Source organism: Oncorhynchus nerka, linkage group LG22, assembly GCF_034236695.1.
Source record: "Oncorhynchus nerka isolate Pitt River linkage group LG22, Oner_Uvic_2.0, whole genome shotgun sequence".
Taxonomy (NCBI): domain Eukaryota; kingdom Metazoa; phylum Chordata; class Actinopteri; order Salmoniformes; family Salmonidae; genus Oncorhynchus; species Oncorhynchus nerka.
The window spans coordinates 34,053,341-34,077,141 of record NC_088417.1 but is presented as its reverse complement, the minus strand read 5'-3'; the positions used below and the strand labels follow the sequence as shown (position 1 = coordinate 34,077,141).

The 23,801-nt window shown below is 43.2% G+C and overlaps 1 protein-coding gene across 1 annotated transcript in view; it reads left to right on the top strand.

Moving 5' to 3' along the window:
* Positions 1-9,053: 9,053 nt before the first annotated feature.
* Positions 9,054-23,801, top strand: part of LOC115105116 (cadherin-12-like) — a 198,730-nt gene continuing 183,982 nt past the window's right edge. Inside the window, exon 1 of the mRNA XM_029626751.2 lies at positions 9,054-9,412. The gene's annotated coding sequence lies outside the window, so the exon portion shown is untranslated. The remainder of the gene's footprint in view (positions 9,413-23,801) is intronic.

Below are 23,801 nucleotides of genomic sequence, written 5' to 3'. Positions count from 1 at the left end.
TGCTTTCAATATACTTTGCATTCCTCAGGTGTTTCTGTTAGTTTGACAATTACTTTTAGAACCAAAAGGGGTTATTTAGCTGTCCCCATAGGATAACCCTTTGAAGAACCCATTTGGGTTCCAGGTAGAACTCTTTCCACAGTGTGTTCTACCTTGGGTCAATAAAGCTGCAGAACCTATTTGGAACCCTTTTTTTAAGAGTGTGTTGCCAGGTAAAATGCAACAACCTCATTCTCTCTTGCAAACAACTCCGTTGGAACACATGGATGTTTTAATTACAGTAATGCAATGTCTGCACGTGCTGATTGACATATAAGCTACTGCTGTTTGTGTGCCACTGCTTTTCCTCCTGCATGTGTGGCTTAGGAGTTGATTGTAAGGGATATGATTGGAGGCGGCAGGTAGCCTAGCCTAGTGGTTAGAGTGTTTGGTCAGTAACTGAAAGGTTGGTGGATCGAATCCTCGAGCTGACAAGGTAAAGATCTGTTGTTCTACCCCGAGAGGAAGGCAGTTAACCCATTGTTCCCAGGGCGCTGAAGACGTGGATGTCGATTATGGCAGCCCCCCGCACCTCTCTGATTCTGAGCGGTTGGGTTAAATGTGGAAGACACATTTCAGTTGAAAGCATTCAGTTGTACAGCTGACTAGGTATCCCCCTTTTCCTGATTGTGTGTGTATGGTAATCAAAGATTCTTCAGCTATGGTTTTAATCACTCCTGTGTGGATGAGGATGAGGGCGGAAGGCTGCATGGTGTGGACAGGATCAACAGAGGGAAACACCAGAGGCAGCTAGACAGCTCTCTGGCAACAGGAGAATGACAGAGAGTCTATAAACTATAACTAGGGTTGTGTCTCAAATGGCAACATATTTCCTATTAAGTGCACTTCTTTTGACCAGGACACATAAGGCTCTGGTCAAAAGTAGTGAACTATATAATGAATAGGGTGCCATTTGGGACAGAGAGTCTGTGATAATAAGTTTCCATTCAAGGCAGTCAGGGTAGGTGTCACGATCATCGTAAGAAGCAGACCAAAGCGTAGCATGGTGTGAATACATCCCTTTAATGACAGATGAAAACAAACACGAAGTACACTAACTAACGTGACCGCTATAGAAACAGCATGCTAACATGCAACATCACATAGACAATAACCCACGAAATACCCAAAGAAGATGGCTGCCTAAATATGGTTCCCAATCAGAGACAATGATAAACAGCTTCCTCTAATTGAGAACCAATCTATGCAAACATAGACATACATAAACACCTAGATGGTAAACAACCCCATAAACCTACAAAACCCCTAGACAGTACACAACACATACATCATCCATGTCACACCCTGACCTAACCAAAATATATAAAGAAAACAAAGAATACTCACGTCAGGGCGTGACAGTAGGTGTTACTTAGTAGTCAAGCAACTGGATTCTGTTTACCTCTTCTTCACTGCATGCCACAGTGCTTTTAAGGCCTGGCTGTCTAATGCAACATATGAACATAAACATTTTTTTTCATCTTAGCCTTGACTCCCAAAGGGACATAAAGCTCCCAGCTGTGTTTTTCTTCTTTGGAGCAATGTCAGTGCACATTGTTATGGAACAACTTGTCAGTGGCACACAGTTAGATAGCTCCCTAATGACAATTTTCTCAGATATATGTGGTTAGTAACCAAATACAAAACCTCATCAATTATAGATTGACTAGGTTCTCTTTTTCTCATGGCAACGTTTCCTGCGATCAAGACAATGATGGACATAGAAATGCTATTGTTAGGAATATTCCCTGACACTCCCAACCATCACAACACCCTAAATGCAAACACAGTTATTTCCCTTTGAGCCCAATCAGAGTCAGACACAGTGTGTTCCTTGTGATCCTCAAGACACCACACCAGACCAAGGTCCTCATGTGTTGTGGTGAGGCTGTTTGGACCAATTTTCCTGCCACTTCTCCCAGTGTTTGCAATGTCTGCCACAGAGCAAAGACAGAGCAGACAGTGCCGCTGCCCTCCACTGGTCCTGGGCTCCCCTGGGACAGGCTGGTCTTGTGGTCTGGAGAAAGAAAGAAAGGCAGAAGGCAGCCATTCGATTAGCTCACACACTAATGAGAACCACACCTGGGTCCTCATTGTCCGACTGGGCTGCCTTCAACCCCCCCAGCCACTCAGGAAAACTGAAGCAAGAAAAACACAATAGTCACTGACGGGGAAAAGAGGAAAACAGATATCTAAGTATCAGATGTCTAAGTATTTACTCTCCTTTACAATAGGTTTCATATAAGTTGTATACAAAATAGAGAGAAGCCTCCTAATTGTATCTTTCTGAGCTGACACAACTTGTATGAAAACAACAAACCATATCATAATTAGATACAGTAGAAAACTGGATGGTCTAATCTCTCATCTGTAAAATAAATGATGGAGCACTCCTCAGCAGTTTGGCTGATAAAAACACTGATCAGCTATGATTTTCTGAAAACTTCAAGGATTTGAGTAAAACGGTACGATAATCCAGAACATTATGAAACAAAATGAAAATACCAAAGTTGATTTTATCATTTTCAAAACATCTTCTTGACTGTACCAACTATACACATCTGAACCTAAACTCTGAGTTTGTGTCAATGCTTTTACATCAGTGCCTTGGCAAATGAAAGCCATTCCTTAAAGGACATTTTATCTTTGATAATCATGGCTTCCAGTAAAGCACGAAACTCAGTACTGGATTTATGGATCCTACATACTGCACATCAATTTCACACATGTATTGGAGGGATTTACTGTATAGGTAGTTATGCAATTTTTTCATTTTCATTTTTGTAACCTACAGGAGTCAAGGCCCCTCTGTAACCAACAGCAGACATCTAGAGCCCTCAGAGCGCAACAGTAGGGGAATGCCCGTATACACTTCTGTGGGTAGTGATGGTGGGGGGGTTGGGTTGGGTTTTGTGTACAGTGTATTTTTCCCCAATGGCAAACTATTCCTAATTATACATACACTGCAAAAACAAATAGGGGGGGTCAACCTAGAAGATGATAATTCATCTGGTTACAAGTAAATGAGTTAGGTTTTCTCAAATTAAGTAACTACATTTGTTGAAACCAAATATATGATTAAATGCAAACTGTTTTATTTGATTATTAACAAACCTATATGTTCAAGTTGCAACCTATTCATTTCAACTCTCAACTTACTTTTCCTCTTTGGTTAAAGCTAATAAATAGTATGAATACAAACTAAGATGGGCCATATTTGTCATTTGTATTACACTGGGCTGAGCTTCACTCCAATGTATTTTGTAACAAGATACATTTGAGAGCTGTAATTTGTATTTTTTTAAATGGTTCACCACTTTGTGGCACCCTTTCACACTGCATTGGTATCAGATGTCTGATGGCACTATGGTGTAATAAGATTGTCTGCTAAATTAACTAAATATAAATGTGAATGCAAAATATGACAATTCCAAAGCATGCTGAGTATTTTTCCAATGGGTGCCACCAAAACAAGGTTTTGTCTAGTTCCTTGGTGTCCACATCAACAACAAACTAGAATGGTCCAAACACACCAAGACAGTCATGAAGAGAGCACGACAAAGCCTATTCCCCCTCAGGAAACTAAAAAGATTTGTCATGGGTCCTTAGATCCTCAAAAGGTTCTACAGCTACAACATCGAGAGCATCCTGACCGGTGTCATCACTGCCTGGTACGGAAATTGCTCGGCCTCCGACTGCAAGGCACGTGCATACGGCCCAGTACATCACTGGGGCAAAGCTGCCTGCTATCCAGGACTTCTACACCAGGCGGTGTCAGAGGAAGGCCCTAAAAATTGTCAAAGACCCTAGCCACCCCAGTCATAGACTTTTCTCTGTACTACCGCATGACAAGCGGTACCGGAGTGCCAAGTCTAGGACAAAAAGGCTTCTCAACAGTTTTTTATCCACAAGCAATAAGACTCCTGAACAGGTAACCAAATGGTTACCTGGACTATTTGCATTGTGTGTCCCCCCCCCCACCCCTCTTTTACGCTGCTGCTACTCTCTGTTTCTCATATATGCATAGTCACTTTAACTATACATTCATGTACATACTACCTCAATTGGCCCGACCAACCAGTGCTCCCACAAATTGGCTAACCCTATCTGCATTGTGTCCTACCACCAACCAACCCCTCTTTTTACACTAGTGCTACTCTCTGTTCATCACATATGCATAGTCACGTTAACCATACCTAAATGTACATACTACCTCAATAAGCCTGACTAACCGGTGTCTGTATGTAGCCTTGCTACTGTTATTTTCAAATGTCTTTTTACTGTTGTTTTATTTCTTAACTACACACACACACCTTTTTTCACACTATTGGTTAGAGCCTGTATGTAAGAATTTCACTGTAAGGTGAACACCTGTTGTATTCGGAAAATAAACTTTGATTTGATTTGAGAAAGCTTACAGCTTTTGTAAAAATGTACTTTTCGTTGCAGTTTTAGGAGAATTTACGCAGCAGGTTGGTGACAGATCGAAATTTACTGGGAGGGAGGAGTGGTCGAAAATAGGAGGTTTGTCAGTTATTTTTTTTGTTTGCTTTGGGGAGGATTGTATGGGTGTTTTTGGAGCACAGGGGAGGGCAGTGTCTTTTTTTCCCTGGTTTACATTCACTCTTCTGATTGTATTTTCCCTATAAACAACGTCTTGACTTACTTTTGATATTACTTTAATAAAGTTTTGAAACATTTGTGAAGGTTTGGTACAGCATGGTGTGGCTATTATTAAGATTTAGCTACTATAGGCCTATGAGCACATTGGACCAGTAACTGAAAAGTTGCAAGGTCAAATCCCCGAGCTGACAAGTTGAAAATATGTTGTTCTGCCCCAGAACAAGCCAGTTAACCCACTGTTCCTAGGCTGTCATTGTAAATAAGACTTTTTCTTAAACTGACTTGCCTAGTTAAATAAAGGTAAAATAAATAAAAACATATGAGGGCAGTGCATCCTGCACTCAAACTGACTCTGTTTTAGGCCTACAAGTGTTACTCCTATAAAATATTACACTATCAACTTTTTCTTTATAAAAATTATTTTGATCGGAAATGAATGATGCACGAGGTTTGTCAATTTGTCAACCCATTTCTTTTGAACATAATGGTTTCAGGCTGTTTTTAAGGATATGTAAATGTGGCTCATTTGGCCAACATCGCTGGCTGCGCCAGGTTGGATCTGAATGCATATGGATGTACATCTAATTTCACAAATGTTCATTAAATTAAATCTTTCTTGTCATGCTGTCTGGAGCCAAATTTTCCTAAAGGAAACTCTGAAATGGCCATCTTGTAAGAATTGTACTTAAACTCTCCAGTCAAACTAATCGGGAGGTTAGGCAGTTTTTTGTCTCTATCTCTGTAATGTGTCTGTATCAATCTCCCGACCAATCACCCGATCTCAACCCAATTGAGATGGTTTGGGATGAATTCGACCCCAAAGTGAAGGAAAAGCATCCAACAAGTGCTCAGCATATGTGGGAACTCCTTCAAGACTGATGGAAAAGCATTCCACCTCATGAAGCTGGTTGAGAGAATGCCAAGCGTGTGCAAAGCTGTTATTAAGGCAAAGGGTGGCTACTTTGAAGAATCTCAAATATAAAATATATTTTGATTTGTTTAACACTTTTTTGTGTTACTACATGATTCCATATGTGTTATTTAATAGCTTTAATGTATTCACTATTATTATACAATGTAGAAAGAAGTTAAACATTTAAAAAAAAAACTTGAATGAGTAGGGGTGTCCAAACTTTTGACTGGTACTGTATGTATTTATGTAAAAAAGAATTGGGACCACATTGGAAATAAGTCCCCAACTCTATTGTGCAATCCCAGTCACTTGAAAAAAAATCTTTGTGTATATGTACTTTTTAAATAAAAAAATTGACTTAATCAATCAATCCAATTGATGAAAGGAAAAACACATCTGTTACAAAACCCCAAAACCTTTAATGACATTCTGAGGCTGTCAAGCCAAGCCTTCAATCATGGGTAAGCCTACAAGGTAGAAAGGGATGTATTTTCTGTTTTCGAGATTTAAAATAATCAATTTATTGTGGTTTAGAGAAGGCGAACCATAATATTTGAAGTGCCGAAGTCGGTATGCTTTGTTTGCTGGTTGTGTGGTACATTGGCACAGAAACCTGTTGGTGTAAAATTTGTTGCATGTAGTTTATATAATTATGAATTGCATCAAAATGTTGAAAATCTGATTTCCTCCTAGCTGATCATTGTCTGCAGCCAGCTCTGATTGTAGAGTATTAAAACACGAAGGGAGAGTGAATTCATCTGTGGTGGTTGGCGAACCCTCTACCTTCTGGCCCGTTGCCTTGCAAGGCATTGACTGTGCCATAAAAGCATGCTGAAGTGGCAAAGCCGATATCCACATTTATAAACACAGGGTCGCTACAGTTATGGTTATTTGCGGTCGTAAACATTATTTTGAGTTCATTCTATTAGGGGAGGGTGTTCAATGAATTTTACTGGAGAATTAACTACCAGGTTGGGAGAATTAGGTTAAACTGTTTCCCATCTAGACATGACCCTGAAACAATGGCAATAATAATACACAGTTTGCTTTGCAGTTCATTTCAGTATGACCATTTCAACATGTATATTTACATTTTGGTCATTTAGCAGACACTCTTACAGTCAGTGTATTAAACTAAAGGTAGATAAACAACAAATAGTCATAGCAAGTAAAATGGTTTCTGTAACAGTTACTGAGAATATTGTTCCTGTTCAGGTCAGCTACTTGCAAATGTATTGATGTATTTTAAAATACAAAATATATGCATTTTAATTAAATACATTTGAAAATACAAGTATGCTTTAGTTTATTTTGATACATTGAGCTTTTTGGTATTTTATAATTGTGTTTTGTAATTTTTGCCCATCCCTGAATAAACCCCATTTTGTAATTTTGTTCCAAGTTTACTTTCTATTCTAGAATTATCTATGTACATGTATTCAATTGAGTGCAAGCAACTAAAACAATTCCATGTATATTAAGAAATTCAATTTCTTTGATACCATGATATACCATTTCCAAATGTATTTTTTACAGAAGACCTTCACATTTAGTAACCACTTTTTACAGTGTAGGGAAAAGGGTGCCATTTGTGACGCACCCCCAGTGACTTTACTGGACCATTCTGACTAAAACTCCCCGCCGGCTGACGCCTCCTGACTCTGAGCATCCGTTCCACCTTTCTCTCGCTCAGTGAAGCATGTGCCAAGAGGATTAAAGATGGCGTCCTCTAGGGCGGCGACATGCCATCTGGACAGGAGTTGATCCGGGAGGGAGGGGTGATGGAGGGGGATAGTAATGAAAGCATCTCAACTGAGTGACTAATTAATGTTTGGTCTGTGCTGTTTATAATTTTGGTTGGTAGTGTTGTCAATCTGGAATATTATTTATCTCAAAAAGAGTTCTTTGAGTGCCTGTAATTTTTACACATTCTACAAACAACAGTATTGCAAGGTGTAGCGGAGCATTCCATTTATGACAGATTTTTGTTTATTTTTTTTGGCACATAAGTCATCTCAATTACTTCCCTAGTGACGTTTCAATTGTTATACTCTACTGTGGGTGTTTTAGTACTTTAACTCCAAGGCACTGTTTTTGCCAATACATTTTTTTATCAAGTGCACCATATAACTCAATTTAAAAAAAATGTCTTTCAAAATACTCTTGAAAGTTGTAATAGCAGAATGTACAAAGTAAAAACAATTGGTAGTGCTCGAAAGCTGGACTAAATTCCTGCTGACCCCTCAGTTTGGGAACCATTAATGCAGGGGATGGAAAGGTTGTTGAAGTTAGCCTCTCTAATTTAACTGCCTTGATGACCTTGTTGTTGTTGTTTTCCCCTTGTATTATTGAGCTTGCTATTTTTTGGGTGCCATGCACCTTCGTTGTAATGCACTTTGCTTTTAGTATTTTCATGTTAAAATTTGCTATTACATTTTATTCCTTACTCTGTATGTTTCCTTGGGTAACTTGAAAGGCGCAAATAAAATGCATTATTATTATTATGTACTAAATGCTAATGCCTCCGTAACCTTTTCCCAGGACTGATGTGTGTCATCTCCGTTTTTCTCATCACATTAAGATCTCATTTGAAAGGTTAAATCTCATGTTTCCTCTTCAATTTCCCAGAGGTGAAGGAGAGACGATGTCTGATGTTACCCATCATGGCCAAGTAGAGTGGAGGAGTCCTCATCTACATCCCAAATGGCATCCTATTCAATATATACTGCACTACTTTTAACCAGGACCCATAGGGCTCTGGTCAAAAGTTGTGTACTGTTTAGGGAATAGGGTGCCATGTGGGATGCAATCGATGAGTCCATCTAGCAATGCATTTAATCATGCAAGACATGGAAATATGAGAATGTAGGTCACATGTTAACAAAAACTGACAGACTTCAGAGGGACCAGGAAGTTTGTTTTGATGTTTTTTACAGTTTTTGCTTTACTGCAGGATATAGAAAAGGTAAAGGGCTTGTTGTATTGTTTGTGTTCTGTGTGATGGGTTATGAGGGTGTATTAGTGGAAGCCTGCTGATGTACCTGACTCTAATAAGAGTTAAGCCCTAATGGTAAACCAACCCCCTCCCCTTTCGCTATCTCTGTCTCTCCCCTCACCACACTACTACAGTACTCCCCCATTTCCATGGAATCATCTGTGAACACATTAGCTTGGACGAGATGCCATCCCCAAGTGGCACTACTGTCTTTCTGATTAGAATATTCCTCCAGTGACCACAGCGTACATCACTGGCTCTCTCACTGTAGGAGGGAGGGCTCTCCAGCTCCCTATAATCTGCTTGATGAAGATCCCAGTGCCCCGGGGACCTGACCGGGGGCTGCCTCACACCAATCACGGCTGCCCCAGCTCCCAGCGTACACGCAAGCCCTTCGCCACTGAGCCAGTCAGCGAGCTAGTCAGTGCTTACAAACCCTCTCTCATTCTGTCGCTCTCTTCCACTCGCTCTCTCACACACTCATACAAGCTTGCTTGCTCTCTCTCTCTCTCCCCTCTCTCGCTCGCTCTCACTCGTCATTGTAAAACCACAGGGAGACTCATTGTGGCTCCTACATTACCTCTATCTCACCCTATTGTTTTATACTTCTAGTGGCACACGCTCCGGGATCAGCTCTGGCGTGGGCACTAGGCTATGCACAGAGAAGGATAATGAAAGAAACGCACCAACGAGAGAGGTAGGGGTAAATGAGAAAAGAGATAATTAAAGAGCGGAGGAAAAAAGGAGAAAAGAGGAGAAGCTTGCATTGTATTCTTCACAGGGAAAAGAACCTTGGATTAAGCTGACTTTGAAACTGTTTGCTATAATTGTGATCATTCAAGGTAAGTGTGCTGTTAAATGATATCTTAGTTGGGCTGTGTTTCATTGTTGTTTATTTAGAAGGTAGCTATGCTGATAATGAATATATTTCTCCTCCAAGTCAATGATGACCTAACTGAGTTACAGTGCCAGCAACTCATGGACATTTCTGTCACTGCAGCTGCCCCAAATGGCTTTCAAAGCCTCCTTGATGTCAATGCTTTTTTTAATGATATATATATTGACTTGTCAATAAAGTCTCTTTCATTAACCCCCACCCCCCGTCACATGAGTAAGTTGTTAGATGTATGCATACAGAGGGAACAGAACCAGCGGGTGTCCTTGAAACAGTTCTTGCAGAAAGAGTTTGAGAGAGACAGGAGGTTTGTGTTCAGAGTACAGTCAGTCCTACTAAAGAATGTCTCCCATGCATGACTGTACTGTCTTTGTGGTCTTTAGGTCAAAGCGAGCCTATCCATTTGTTCATAGATGACACAGTAGGTGTCAGCGAATGCAGATTGGCACATGCGTCAAAGCATCCCTCACTTGGACTGTGTGATGACCCTGTTTATAAGTCAAAGTGAGTGATTTTTGTTCATTTGCATTTAAAAGGCTATATTGATGTTCAACTTGGCATTGGAAAGTGTTCAAACATTGGATATCAAACTAGAGCCTGTCAAGTAGTTTGTGCAACATCAAGGAGCTGATTTCAACACTGCCTTGAGGGAAACCAAAAAGCAAAAGTCAACATTTTTTGATTGCATGTGGTTCAGCTTCACAGCAATGTTTAACACTCTTGTAAATCGGATGAAAACAAAACATTTTATCATTGGATTTGCTAAAATAGTTTTAGTAAGAGATTCCATTTAAGGAACATAACTTCGCATGTGAAATCATGTGAAACCATGTTTTTGGAACACTTCACGTGATGATATTTCATATGAAGTTTTACATGTGTATGTTCATGTGATCACATAACCTTTCACACGTGGATTCAGATTTTCACATGTGAATATTTTTCACATGATACTTAACAGGTGATGCTCTGCAAACAAAATTGTTTCCTTGGGATTCAGACACAAACAACACTTTTTACATAGTGTTTTCAAATCATATATTTGACACTAATGATTACATTGTGTATGTTTATTGAGATTGCAATTATTCTTCAACATGTCCTCACCTGGGGTTTGAACTCACAGCCTCTTGGTTTACGGCATGCCAATCTTCCTGCTATGCCACCATGTCTGTCTCAGTAACTGATTTCACCTGTATTCCTACACTTATTAAAGTAAAAATATTATATTTATAATAATATATAATATTATATTTATAGTGATTGAGGCATTGCATTCAAACGGAATAATATGGCCTACCAATATTAGAAAACTATACAGAAAACCCCTCAAATTGCTGAAATAGATAAATAAAATCAATGAGGAGAGAAAAGTCATATTTAACCGATAACTAAAATAGCAGTGCAGATGGTACTCTTTTGTGCAGAGATGTATTATACGTAATGAATGTGTAGCAAAATGCTACAGAATTTGCAGAGCAGAATAATTGTGATTTCAAATATCATGTGGAGTCATATTGAAAAGACAGAACTACGTGATCATATCAAATAGAATCATAATGTCATTGATAAAATATTTGCACACTATTTTACCTGAACAACGTACCACTTACTTTAAAAGGAAAAGAGACACATTTACCAAATTTTAACACCTCCATTTCACATGTGAGTGACTGGTTGCCGGGAAGTCTATCGCAGGAGAGCAGAGATGGGTGATAACAGGAGAACTTTAATATACACCCTGGCCCAAAGGCACAGGCGAGGCAGCACAAAGCACAACCACGGTAACATGAACTTGATAAACAAAACAAATGAACCTAGGTTTGAAACAAACCTAGCGCAAGCCAGCCTGTAAGCGTAACACCCTACACAAAGAACATTTCCACACACAGACATGGGGGAAACAGAGGGTAATATACATTTAGTCTGATGAGGGAATGTGAACCAGGTGTGCGGGAAAAGAAGACAAAACAAATGTAAAATTAAAGGTGGAGCGGCGATGGCTAGAAGACCGATGACGTCGACCAGCGAACGCTGCTCGAACAAGGAGAGGGATCAACTTCAGCGGAAGTTGTGAAAGTAGCCCCCCTTGACGCGCGGCTCCAGCAGCGCCGACACCGGCCTCAGGGACGACCCGGAGGGCGAGGTGCAGGGCAATCCGGAAGAAGACGGTGGAACTCCCGCAGCATAGAAGGGTCCAAAATGTCGCCGGGACCCCCTCGATGTTTAAAGGGGGCAGAGGAACCTCTCGCACCTCAGACTCCTGGAGCGGGCCAGCCACCACCGGCCTAAGGAGAGACACATGTAACGAGGGGTTAATACGGTAATCGGGGGGAAGCTGTAAGTGGTAACTAACCTTGTTCAGTCTCCTCAGGAGTTTAAATGGGCCCACAAACCACAGCCCCAGCTTCCGGCAGGGCAGGCGGAGCAGAGAGCCAGGGTACCGGCCTGGGGACCGGGTAGAGAGCCAGACCCGGTCCCCAGGTGCGAACACCGGGGCCTCACTGCGGTGACGGTCTGCGCTGGCTTTCTGGTGCTGGAGGTGAACATGGGCAACGTCCCAGGTCTCCTCCGCGCACCTGAACCAGTCATCCACTGCAGGAGCCTTGGTCTGACTCTGATGCCAAGGCGCCAGAACCGGCTTGTACCCCAGTAAGCACTGGAAAGGCACACCGAGCAGGAGGTAACATAAACCCTCATGTCTTTTGCTAAGGTGGGCCACCAGTGCTTCCCACTCAGACAGCGCACTGTCCGACCGATGCCTGGATGACCAGAGGAGGGTGACGTGTGGGCCCAATAGATCAACCGGTCATGGACAGCAGACGGAACGTACAGACACCCAGTAGGACACTGGAGGGCTGGCTCTGCAGGTAAGGCCCGCTCAATGTCCCCGCCCAGCTCCCATACTACCGGCGCCACAAGGCAGGAGGCCGGGATTATGGGGGTAGGATCCATGGGCCGCTTCTCTGTGTCATACAGCCGGGACAGAAAGAAAGGGTGAAAACAAAACGGGTAAAAAACATGGCGCACCTTGCCTGACGAGGATTCAGTCTCCTCGCTGCCTGGATGTACTCCAGGTTGCGGTGGTCAGTCCAGATGAGAAAAGGGTGTTGAGCCACCTCAAGCCAATGTCTCCATGCCTTCAACGCCTTGACCACAGCCAACAGCTCCCGGTCCTCCACATCATAGATTAGCTCCGCCGGGCTGAGCTTCTTCAAAAAGAAGGCACAGGGGCGGAGCACGGCTCCTATCCCAGCCTCGGACACGTCCACCTCCACCGTGAACGCCAAAGAGGGATCTTCTTCTTAGAGAAGGTGAGAGCCAAATCGGAATATTCTGGACTTTCCACCATAGTAGCACCAATGGAAACCCCCAAACACCTCCACGAGCACTCTCGTGACCACCCCGTGAGAGCCCTCCGTTGCCATGAAACAGTGGGGTCATGACAGGCTAACAAGGGAAGGCCTAGCACCACGGAAATGCAGGAGAGTCAATGAGGAAGAGACTGATTCTCTTGCTGTGACCCCCCATGCGTCACCATGACCAAAGGAGTGGTGGCCTCCCTGACAAAGCCAGACCCTAATGGTCGACTGTCCAACGGATGAACTGGAAAGGGACTAACCACTGGAACAATGGGGATGCCTAAACTATGGGCGAATGCTCTGTCGATAAAATTCCCAGCCGCGCCTGAATCGATGAATGCCTTATGCTGGGAATGTGGGGAAAACTCAGGAAAGTTGGCTTGCAAAAACAGGTGGGCAATAGAGGGCTCTGGGTGAGAATAGTGCAAGCTCACCTGGGATGATGCCAGAGCGCTCTGCCTACTGCCGTGACCCCCAGAGGAACCAACCCGACACCGACTGGCAGTGTGACCTCTGCGGCCACAGATGGTGCAGGTGAAGAGCCCCCCTTCAGGGTTTTCCCCGAGAGGCACGAGATGAGGGCAGACACCCTCTCACGTCCCAAAGGAGCCGGTGGACGGTCCCCAGATGCAGGTCCAGCTGCAACAGAAACCCCTGGCAGAGTGCCGCCATCCCATCAAACTCCCTGGGAAGAGCGAGACGAATCCCACTGGGACCGGGTGCAGGGGAGGCGAGTAGTGGAGACCCCTGTTGTGCTGGTGGGGGCGCTGGAGGGACTCCCTGTATCTTCCAGCGGTCCATAGTCTGGACGACGCGGTCCATGACAGCGCCGAGATGGTGAAGCATCGCCGTGTGCTCCCTGATGCGCTCCTCTACCCCCACAACGGGGGCACCCGCTCCTGCAGACTCCATTGATGATCGGTGTGGAATTCTGTAACGGGGAGAGTGACTGGTTGCCGGGAAGTCAGACGCAGGAGAGCAGAGATGGGTGATAACGTTAATATACACCCTAGCCCAAAGGCACAGGCGAGGCAGCACAAAGCACAACCACGGTGACATGAATTGGATAAACAAAACAAACAGACCTAGGTTTGAAACTAATCTAGCACAAGCCAGCCTGTAGCGTAACACCCAACACAAAGAACATTTCCACACACAGACATGGGGGAAACAGAGGGTAATGTAAATTTAAAATTTAGTCTGATGAGGGAATGAGAACCAGGTGTGCGGGAAAACAAGACAAAACAAATGGAAAATGAAAGGTGGATTGGTGATGGCTAGAAGACCGGTGACGTCGACCGCCGAACGCCGCCCGAACAAGGAGAAGGACCAACTTCGGTGGAAGTCGTGACAGTGAGGAGAATAACATTTGTTCAACTCACATGTTAACTGCAGATTCAGATGTGGAATTTGCTCTTTCACATGTGAAATTCAAACTCTCACATGTGGAGTTGCATTTTCCCACGTGAAAAACTTTGTTGAAATGTTGCATCCCCATGTTGTCACATTTATTTGACATTATATCATGTTTTCACATGTGGAGCTTCATGTTATCACTTGTTGCTTTTACATGTTGTCACATCTTATCACTTTAACTTCACATAAGATCACTTGTTAAACACGTTATTACATGTGAAATGAATGTGTTTTTTCTGTAAGGGATCAGATACTTTAATATTTAAATAATAACTGCAAAAGTGACAGTAAAAATGTGGGTGTGCTTTTCTTATGCACTTTTTAAAAAATCCAGAAACAACACAGCCTTCTTTGGAATGCTCACATTGCAGGTACGACTTTATATACTGCATATTATAGCCCATGTTTACGTACATTTCTGAATTACCTTAGTGGATTAGAAGATTTCTGGTAGTATCCAAGGGGATTTGTACCAACAACCTGAGGGAATATGAAAAGGCAACACACACTACATGATATGCTACATGTTGAATAAGGGATCATGGATGCACCATGTTATTCAGATGAGCCGTAGAAGAAGATATGAGTACAGCATATTAAATATCTACACTGCTACACCGCACATACCTGTAGGGTTTACATGTGGGGAGACAAATTGAATGCACATGTAGAGAGTTATGCATCTCAGTGATCCATTGCTGTGGAGTATTTGTTTGTCGAAAATCCAATGCATTCATAATGCATAGCATACTGGATATGACAGGATATAGATTTTAGGGAGAATTGAAAGCGGTGAGCAAGCATTTTATTCAGTGGCTGTTTTAGTATATCTACTCTGCTGAAAGTATTTATTTTTTAAGAAATGATTTGGTAACATAATGGTAACACTTTAACTAAACCCAACAGGTACTTTGATATGTGAATATAGGTAAATATTGCCAATTGGAATGCTGTACTGAAAACAATGCAAATGCTGTGTGCATTCACAGTCCTTTCATCTCCATTTTCTGTAATGGAATTCCAAAGGAGAATATAATGTATATATGACAGTGATGACATGTGACACTTCATGAGTTTCCTGAATCTCGGCTGACATCATATTTATGCACAGGCATACTCCCCGACATATACCTTCAGATTGCATGCAAAACCCACACTTGCCTACACTGCTCTGCACCACTTTCTCAGAGCAGATCTAATGTCGCACTCTTCAGAGGCATATACATAGCTGTATTTGGGCTGTGTTGCAAATGGCACCCTATTTCATACATAATACAGTACTTTTGACAAGTGCTCATAGGATAAGATCTTTGGGCCCTGGTCACAACAAGTGCAATATATAGGGAATATGCTGCCATTTGGGACACAACCCTTGTCTTATCACCATTCAGCTGGAAACACTTGCTTTAGAATAATCAAATCATTCTCCAATGAGTCCACTATTACATAGAACAGGAGATGGCCCTCTTGAGCAGTATCTATGGAGGGTATACAGGAGAGAGATTAGCATTCAAAACATGCACCCACACTGGGATATCGTAACTACGTGAATTATGTGATAAACGAGGGAGACATATAATGCATTAATGTACACTGGCGATGGTGATGCTACATGACTACAGCACATGTCCTATCTGTTACATTGCTTAGCACTTCTGGAACTGACTTGTGTCAATAGCATTTAGATAGCCTTGATGGGCCGGATGGAGTGCCCTACTAATTGTGTTAACTTATTGCCAATCCCATTTTGCATAGGTCTGGTTAGATTAACAAAAGTAGAGTCAGGTGACAATCTATTAGATTTGTTAATTGTAAAACTTTACAGTAAACTCAACTGTAAATGTTCTGTAAACCTCATAGCTATCCAAGTATCTTTGGGTAATCCACTACACTTACTGTTGCATGACAGGCATGCATCTCCCACAACAAGACAGCAGCAAATACACTCAGCTGAGTTGTGACATCCTCTAAGAACCCTCTAATGGACTTCTTGAGTCCCAAATGGCAGCATATTTCCTACCTAGTATAATAGTTTCTAACCAGAACAACATGGGGCCTGGTCTAAAGTAGTGCACTCAAAAAGGGAACAGGGTACCACTTGGGATGCACACTGTGTTAACCGCTTCTCATGGTTCTACCCACTTTTACTGCGCTCCATGTAATTTTAATGGCAATACTGAGTGGCTCCACAAAAAGACCAAGTCCGTCTGCAAATTCCTCACTGTCACTATATGAAATAATCTGCAGCACTGTTTGACCAGGGGAAAGAGAAAGGCCTGCATCACAAATGCCACCCTGTTCCATTTATAGTGCATTATTTTAGGGCTCTGGTTAAATGTAGTGCACTATATAGGGAATAGGGTGCAATTTGGGACGCAAACAGAAAAAGGAGGGTGTTTATGCATGTGTGTCCTGTATTCATTATCATAAGAAGAGCAGAAATGATCAGTCATTCGGATATGCCACCTATCACCCCCTTCTGCCGAATGTGTCGGTCAAGAGCCTTCTGCTTAAATGGGATCAATACTTGAGATTGTTTGGAGTCTTAATTGTAAAACTTTACAGTAAACTCAACTGTAACTGTTCTGTAAACCTACCTGTAACTGTTCTGTAAACCTCATAGCTATCCAAGTATCTTTGGGCAATCCACTACACAGAACTGTGTCCCAAATGGCACTCTATTCCCTACATAGTGCACGTGTTTTGACCCTGCAGACCTTTAAGACAAGGCTCAGACAATCAACAGCATGATTCCTAAACATCTCAAATTAAGGTCCTGCCGTGATGGATGAGCCTCTGTCTACAGGAGGTATTGCTCCTCGTTTCCTCCTGACTGATGGGCACTCCAACTCTGCAATTATTTAAATAGATTTGTCTCCATTACTTTGTCAAGTTTCTGGAGGTGGTATCTTCTGCTGTGTGCTGGAACACCTCTTTAGAGAGGAGAAAAGGAAACCTCCCCTAATATTTTCCAAATCATTTTGGGAACCACTCATCATTTCAATCAGATGACATTGGGTTAGTTTAAAAATCGACTGTAACGTTACAGATTTGTGATCCTTGGGAGTGTAGTAAAATAATATGACAGAAGAACAGACATCATGTTGCATGGGTGTCTGTCTATTTACCCTAGTGAACTGTAAGCTGTAAGAGTGTGATGCAGTGTGTTAGCTAGCTGGATGGCGAGCTAATGGGCCCAGCAGAAACGGCCAAACCTAGTCCTCTGAGGACCCGGCTGGCCAGGAGATGTGCCGACTCTGCAGGACAGAGATTATTGTGTGGCCATATCAGAGTACAGCCACTACAGACTCCTCCCTCCCGCACTGCCACCGCTTGGTTCTGGCACAGGGGAGTCAAAGCGAGAGAGAAAGGCATGGTTTTCCCTTTCACACAAAAATGTTATTGACATTGTACCCCTGCTCAACCTGATCTTTTATATTCTGTCCTATGGGATTTTATTCCATTCCATTCATGTTTCTGTTCATTCTGTTCCAATTAAAACTGTTTCTGGGTGAAAGCTTGGAGGCAGTTTAGAAGTATCAGCTCCTTGAATGTGTACAGTGAAATAGAGACAGAAACCGACCCCTTGTCATTCAGTTCAAGTTCATATTTGTCTTTTTCAAACATTTTGACTGGTGATTCATTTTGACTGGTAAATAATTATATTAAAGCATTAGCTAGTTGCCTTCCATTTCTGTTTTTGAATACCACAGCATTAAGACTTCAAAATAGCAGTCACAGCAGTGACTGCCTGAGGCTTTTGTGCCTTTGAATACATTTTGTTCCATGCCTGTGAAACATTCACCACAGAATCCTTGTAAACGGTCGACAGGTGTGGTAGCCATGAATTCACTGGAGGCCATCCATAAGCAAAGCCATGATGGAGAGTGTTGCATTACAACAATGTGTTATAGTTTTATGGTATGTCTCTGTGTCTGTGGTGTATTTGATATTATAGTCCAACTGCACAGGTAAATGGTTTGGCTGGCAGGCAGGCAGACAGGAAGGAAGGCGGGCGGGCGGGCGGGAGGGAGGACGGACTGTTGGAGGAAAAATTCCACTGTGTGATGATGTGTGGGTCTGGTAGGAGTCCATAACCTTAAACATAACCTCCTTAGCTCCCATTGGCAACACTGCAAAGATTTCCTGTCACACAGGTGAATGACTATTAGTTTACTGACCCTAGAGGTAGAGGGAGATTGTAATGATTTCCAGAGAAGAAAGGTAGCTACTGTAGCTTGGGGCCCTTTCAGGTTACTAGTGGCATACCTTGCCTCTGCTGGAGGATATAGCTGGATATGTGAGGAAGAAATAGATAGGAATAGGAATACCCCATTCCTGGTGAATTCACACAATCTCTGATTGTACTCAAGGGCATTAGCATACCCTTTTAAAGATGATGTCTTTGAGTGTGAGATCAGTATCATTCAAAACATATATTAATTATCTTCTGGTGTTTGGATGTAACTGTACACTTCAGACAGTATTGAAACACTTTGTGGAATTCGTGATTTATTCCAAGAGGGAATAATACATGGGTGTCTGTAATTAATAAACTGGATGATGTATCTCTGCCTTTCACTAGGCATGACTGTGAATTTAGCCCATGTGTTACCATGAAGCTCAAGAGAGAATGATCAAAACCTTTGAATACTCTGCAACAAAAACACCATTTGAAAAATGCATGTGCTTTTATCATGGTTCTGCTGAGATTTTCAGCAGAGTATATGCAGCAAATATATAAAGGTATACACTATTACTTTGATCAGAGAAATATGAATTAATCTTTCCGTTTATGGGGGGAAAAGCCTCTTAGCCAAGAAGATCTAATGGATAAAACATATGTGAGAACTCTCACAATATTTATCTCATCTTATCTGTCTGTCTGTTTTTATCCAATCCTTTACTCCTACGCATTTAACATGTTATCCTGTACCGGATGTCACATAGAATTTGGAGTTCCATCCATGCAAAAACTAATCTTCGCTTCATTACAGAGAAACCTGTTCCTTTAAATGCTCCCAGTAAGGCAATGGACACCATATCCCTGTGAAACACCTCATGAAAAAAAATCGACATTCAACCTTTGAAATTTCACAGTGGAACTTTTCTGTAATCATAATATAGTAGATTTTGCATTTTTCTATATAATATGTTTGTATAAAAAAAAAACACATAAAGGAATGTTGGGAATGCTTTTTGCTTGTTTATTCCTCAAATATCAATATTGTACTGATATATCTATTCACAACAACTAACACCCTTAAAATAGTGGAGCATGGACTTGGATATAAATACTTTGTATTTTGATTGTATCAGCATCGAGCTGTATTATTGGACTGTGGATTCTATCTGGTTTGGCTAGCGTGCGACTCAGCATTTCTGAGTTTTGACATTGGATTCAGAGCATCTCTTCTTCCTGATTACCCCCCCCCCACCCCCACCCCCACCGTAATGCTTATCTTGACACGGCGGAAATTACATCATAACTTTAAAGAGGAGGTTAGAAGAAGAAGCACCTCTCCTTAGCCAAAAAAAACACTAACATGATAATAGTACAATCATTTGGTGGGTGCTTATATTTGTCCTGTTTAACACATGTATAAGTGTGTATTAACCCTTTACACTCGTGGGAATTGGATTTTACGGATAGGGCTAAATTGAAATATTTCTTACAGAAGAAATATGAAGTGTCACACTGTATAATGATAGGAAACAGGGACAGGAATACGTAATAGTTTTTTTTTTTCTCCACCCAAAATAAAGTAAGTCATGAAAACAACGGGGACAAAGCCCAAGACAAATACGTGTATATATATATATATATATATATATATATATATATATATATATATATTTAACACAGGGATGTAACCCAAACAAAAGAGCGAGGTTTATACCTCTAAAAACACACGGACGAGACCCGTAATAACAAGCGCACAATAACGTGTAGCACGAAAGCCAAACCAGAGTACAGACCAACGGACATGGGACAATAATCAACAAGGACAATGGGGAACAGAGGGCACTTATATACACATACTAATCAGGGGGAACCAGGTGTGCGTAATGAGACAAGACAGTCCGGGGTTGGTGGTAATGAATCCAATTCAGTGATGCCTAGAAGGCCGGTGATGTAGACCTCCTGGAGCTGGTGAATGGATTGAACAGCAGTATCCCCCCCATCATGCTGCAGCAGGAAGACACCGGCCTTGGGGACGACCACAGGGAGGTGGTGCAGGTCGGTCAGTGAGCCAACGGTGATAATCCCTGGTCAGCAAAGTGTCCAGGATGTCCATCACAGGAACCCAGCACTTCTCCTCTGGGCTGTACCCCGCCCTACACCTCAAATTCAGGACTTCACAGACCGGCCCTCCCTCGATGTCCAGAGGAGGAGGCGGGGCGCCACTGGGTTCAGCCTCAGCGAAGGTACCAGGCACCACTGACCCAAGGAGAGACACATGAAAAGTCAGGGTAATTAACCCTCCTCTGGACTTTAAATGGCCACACAGACCGCAAGCTCAGCTTCTGGCAGGGCAGGCGGAGGGTGGAGAGCCAGACCAGGTCGCCTGGAGAAAAAACAGGCGCCTCAATGCAGTGGTAGTCGGCCAGTTGATTGTGCCGACGCACGGCCCGCTGGAGACGAGTGTGTGCAGCACTCCAGGTCTCCTCAGCGCGCCGAAAACACTCGTCCCCGGTCTGGCTCGTATGCCAAGGTGCTGGCAGTCCCGCACACCCGTGGGCACATAGGCACGGTTCTCCGGGCACTGTGTAGGTGCAGGTTCCTTGCGCAGGGCCTGCCATATGTCAACGTTCATTTCCCACACCAATGGTGCAATGATACGGGGCGGAGGGATAATGGGGGTTTCCTCTCCCAATGTCATTGAGACGAGACAGGGCGTCCGCCTTTACGTTCTTCGAGCCTGGCCTATAGGAAACCGTGAATTGGAACCTGGCAAAGAATAGAGCCCATCTGGCCTGTCTTGGGTTTAGCCTCTTCACCTCCCTGATGTACTCCGGGTTGCGGTGGTACATCCACACTAGGAAAGGGTGTTTGGACCCTTCCAGCCATTGCTTCCACCCCTTCAGAGCCTTCTTGACAGCCAAGAGTTCCCGGTCCACTACGTCAAGGTTCCTCTGGGCGGGGCTCAGTAGCTTGAAGCAAGGCCGCAGCTTTGGAGGGGTTCCAGTGTGCTGGGACAGCACTGCCCCGACTCCTACTTCAGAGGCATCCACCTCGACGATGAAGGGGAGTGAGAGGTCGGGATGTGGCAGCACAGGAGCAGTGGTGAAGCATGCCATCAGTGTCTTGAACACCCTCTCTAACCTCCACTGTCCAACGATGCTGCTGGGGACCTCCTCTCAACAGGGAGGTAAGAGGATGAAGCCCCGGATGAACCTCCGGAAATAGTTTGCGAACCCCAGGAATCGCTGGACTGCTTTCACAGAGTTGGGGATGGGCCATGACCTGACTGTGCTGATGCGTTGCTCCTCCATCTCCACTCCCTCCATGGATATAAGGTAGCCCAAAAAGGAGACGGTTAAACATTTCTCTTGTTTAACTCTTAGAACTACCCATCCCGGATCCGGGAGAATTGTCATCAACTACATTAATTAGCATAGCGCAACGGTCAAAAAATATTACTAGAAAAAATTCATATTCATGAAATCACTAGTGAAATATAGTGAAACACAGCTTAGCCTTTTGTCAATCACCCTGTCATTGAAAATGTGGAATTATGCTTTACAGCCAAAGCAAGACAAGCGTTTGTGTAAGATTATCGATAGCCTAGCATAGCATTATGTCCAGCTAGCAGCAGGAAGCTTGGTCACGAAAATCAGAAAAGCAATCAAATTAAATCGTTTACCTTTGATGAGCATTGGATGTTTTCACTCACGAGACTCCCAGTTAGACAGCAAATGTTCCTTTTGTTCCATAATGATTATTTTTATAGCCGAAATACCTCCGTTTCTTGTCCACGTTTTGTTGAAAAATCCACCGGAAATTGCGGTCACGACAACGCCAAATTAGATCCATAATATCGACAATCCTTATAATCAATCCTCAAGGTGTTTTTAAAATACCTATTCGATAATATATCAACCGGGACAATTGGCTTTTCAGTAGGAACGAGAAGAACAATGGCCGCCTGTAACGGCTTTCTAATGGTGAAGGAGAGTCGGACCAAACTGCAGCGTGTCTATTGTGATTCATTTTTAATAAACAAACGTAACACACAACAAAACACTAACACTACAAACCGAAAACAGCCTATACAAGTGTCTACTAACCTCTAACCAGGACATCAAGACACACAGGACAATCACCCACAATACAACCAAAGAATATGGCTGCCTAAATATGGTTCCCAATCAGAGACAACGGTAAACACCTGCCTCTGATTGAGAACCACTTCAGACAGCCATAGACTCTCCTAGAACACCCCACTAAGCTACAATCCCACTATACACACATTCCAAAATCCCAAGACAAAACACACCACAATACAAAAACTCTATGCCACACCCTGGCCTGACCCAATACATGAAGAAAACACAAAATACTTAGACCAGGGCGTGACAGAACCCCCCCCCCCCTAAGGTGCGGACTCCCGAACATACCTCAAAACAAATAGGGAGGGTCCGGGTGGGCGTCTGTCCATGGTGGCGGTTCCGGCGCGGGACGTGGACCCCACTCAATTAATGTCTTAGTCCCCTCTCCTCGCGTCCCTGGATAGTCCACCCTCGCCGCCGACCATGGCCTAGTAGTCCTCACCCAGAAACCCACTGGATTGAGGAGCAGATCGAGACTGAGGGGCAGCTCGGGACTGAGGCAGCTCGGGACTGAGGGGAAGCTCAGGAGTGAGAGGAAGCTCGGGAGTGAGAGAAAGCTCGGGAGTGAGAGAAAGCTCGGGAGTGAGAGAAAGCTCGGGAGTGAGAGGAAGCTCGGGAGTGAGAGGAAGCTCAGGAGTGAGAGGCAGCTCAGGAGTGAGAGGAAGCTCAGGCAGGTTGATGGATCTACCAGATCCTGGCTGGCTGGTGGTTCCGACAGATCCTGGCTGACTGGCAGATCCTGGCTGACTGGCGGATCCTGGCTGACTAGCGGTTCTGGCAGATCCTGGCTGACTGGCGGATCCTGGCTGACTGGCGGATCCTGGCTGACTAGCGGCACACCCTGGCCTGACCCAATACATGAAGAAAACACAAAATACTTAGACCAGGGCGTGACACCGCCTTTGTCTATTATGCACAAATAACTCTGAGAGCCACCACCTGACCACTGACGCAAGGTTGTCGTTCACGCTCATTTTTAGAAAAAATAATCTGGTTGATATACCTTTCAATGGGCAATAGGGATGCATTTCAAAATAAGGGTCACTTCCTGATTGGATTTTTCTCAGGCTTTCGCCTGCAATATCAGTTCTGTTATACTCACAGGCAATATTTTTACAGTTTTGGAAACTTTAGAGTGTTTTCTATCCTAGGCTATCAATTATATGCATATTTGAGCATCTGGTCCTGAGAAATAGCCTGTTTACTTTGGGAACGTTATTTTTC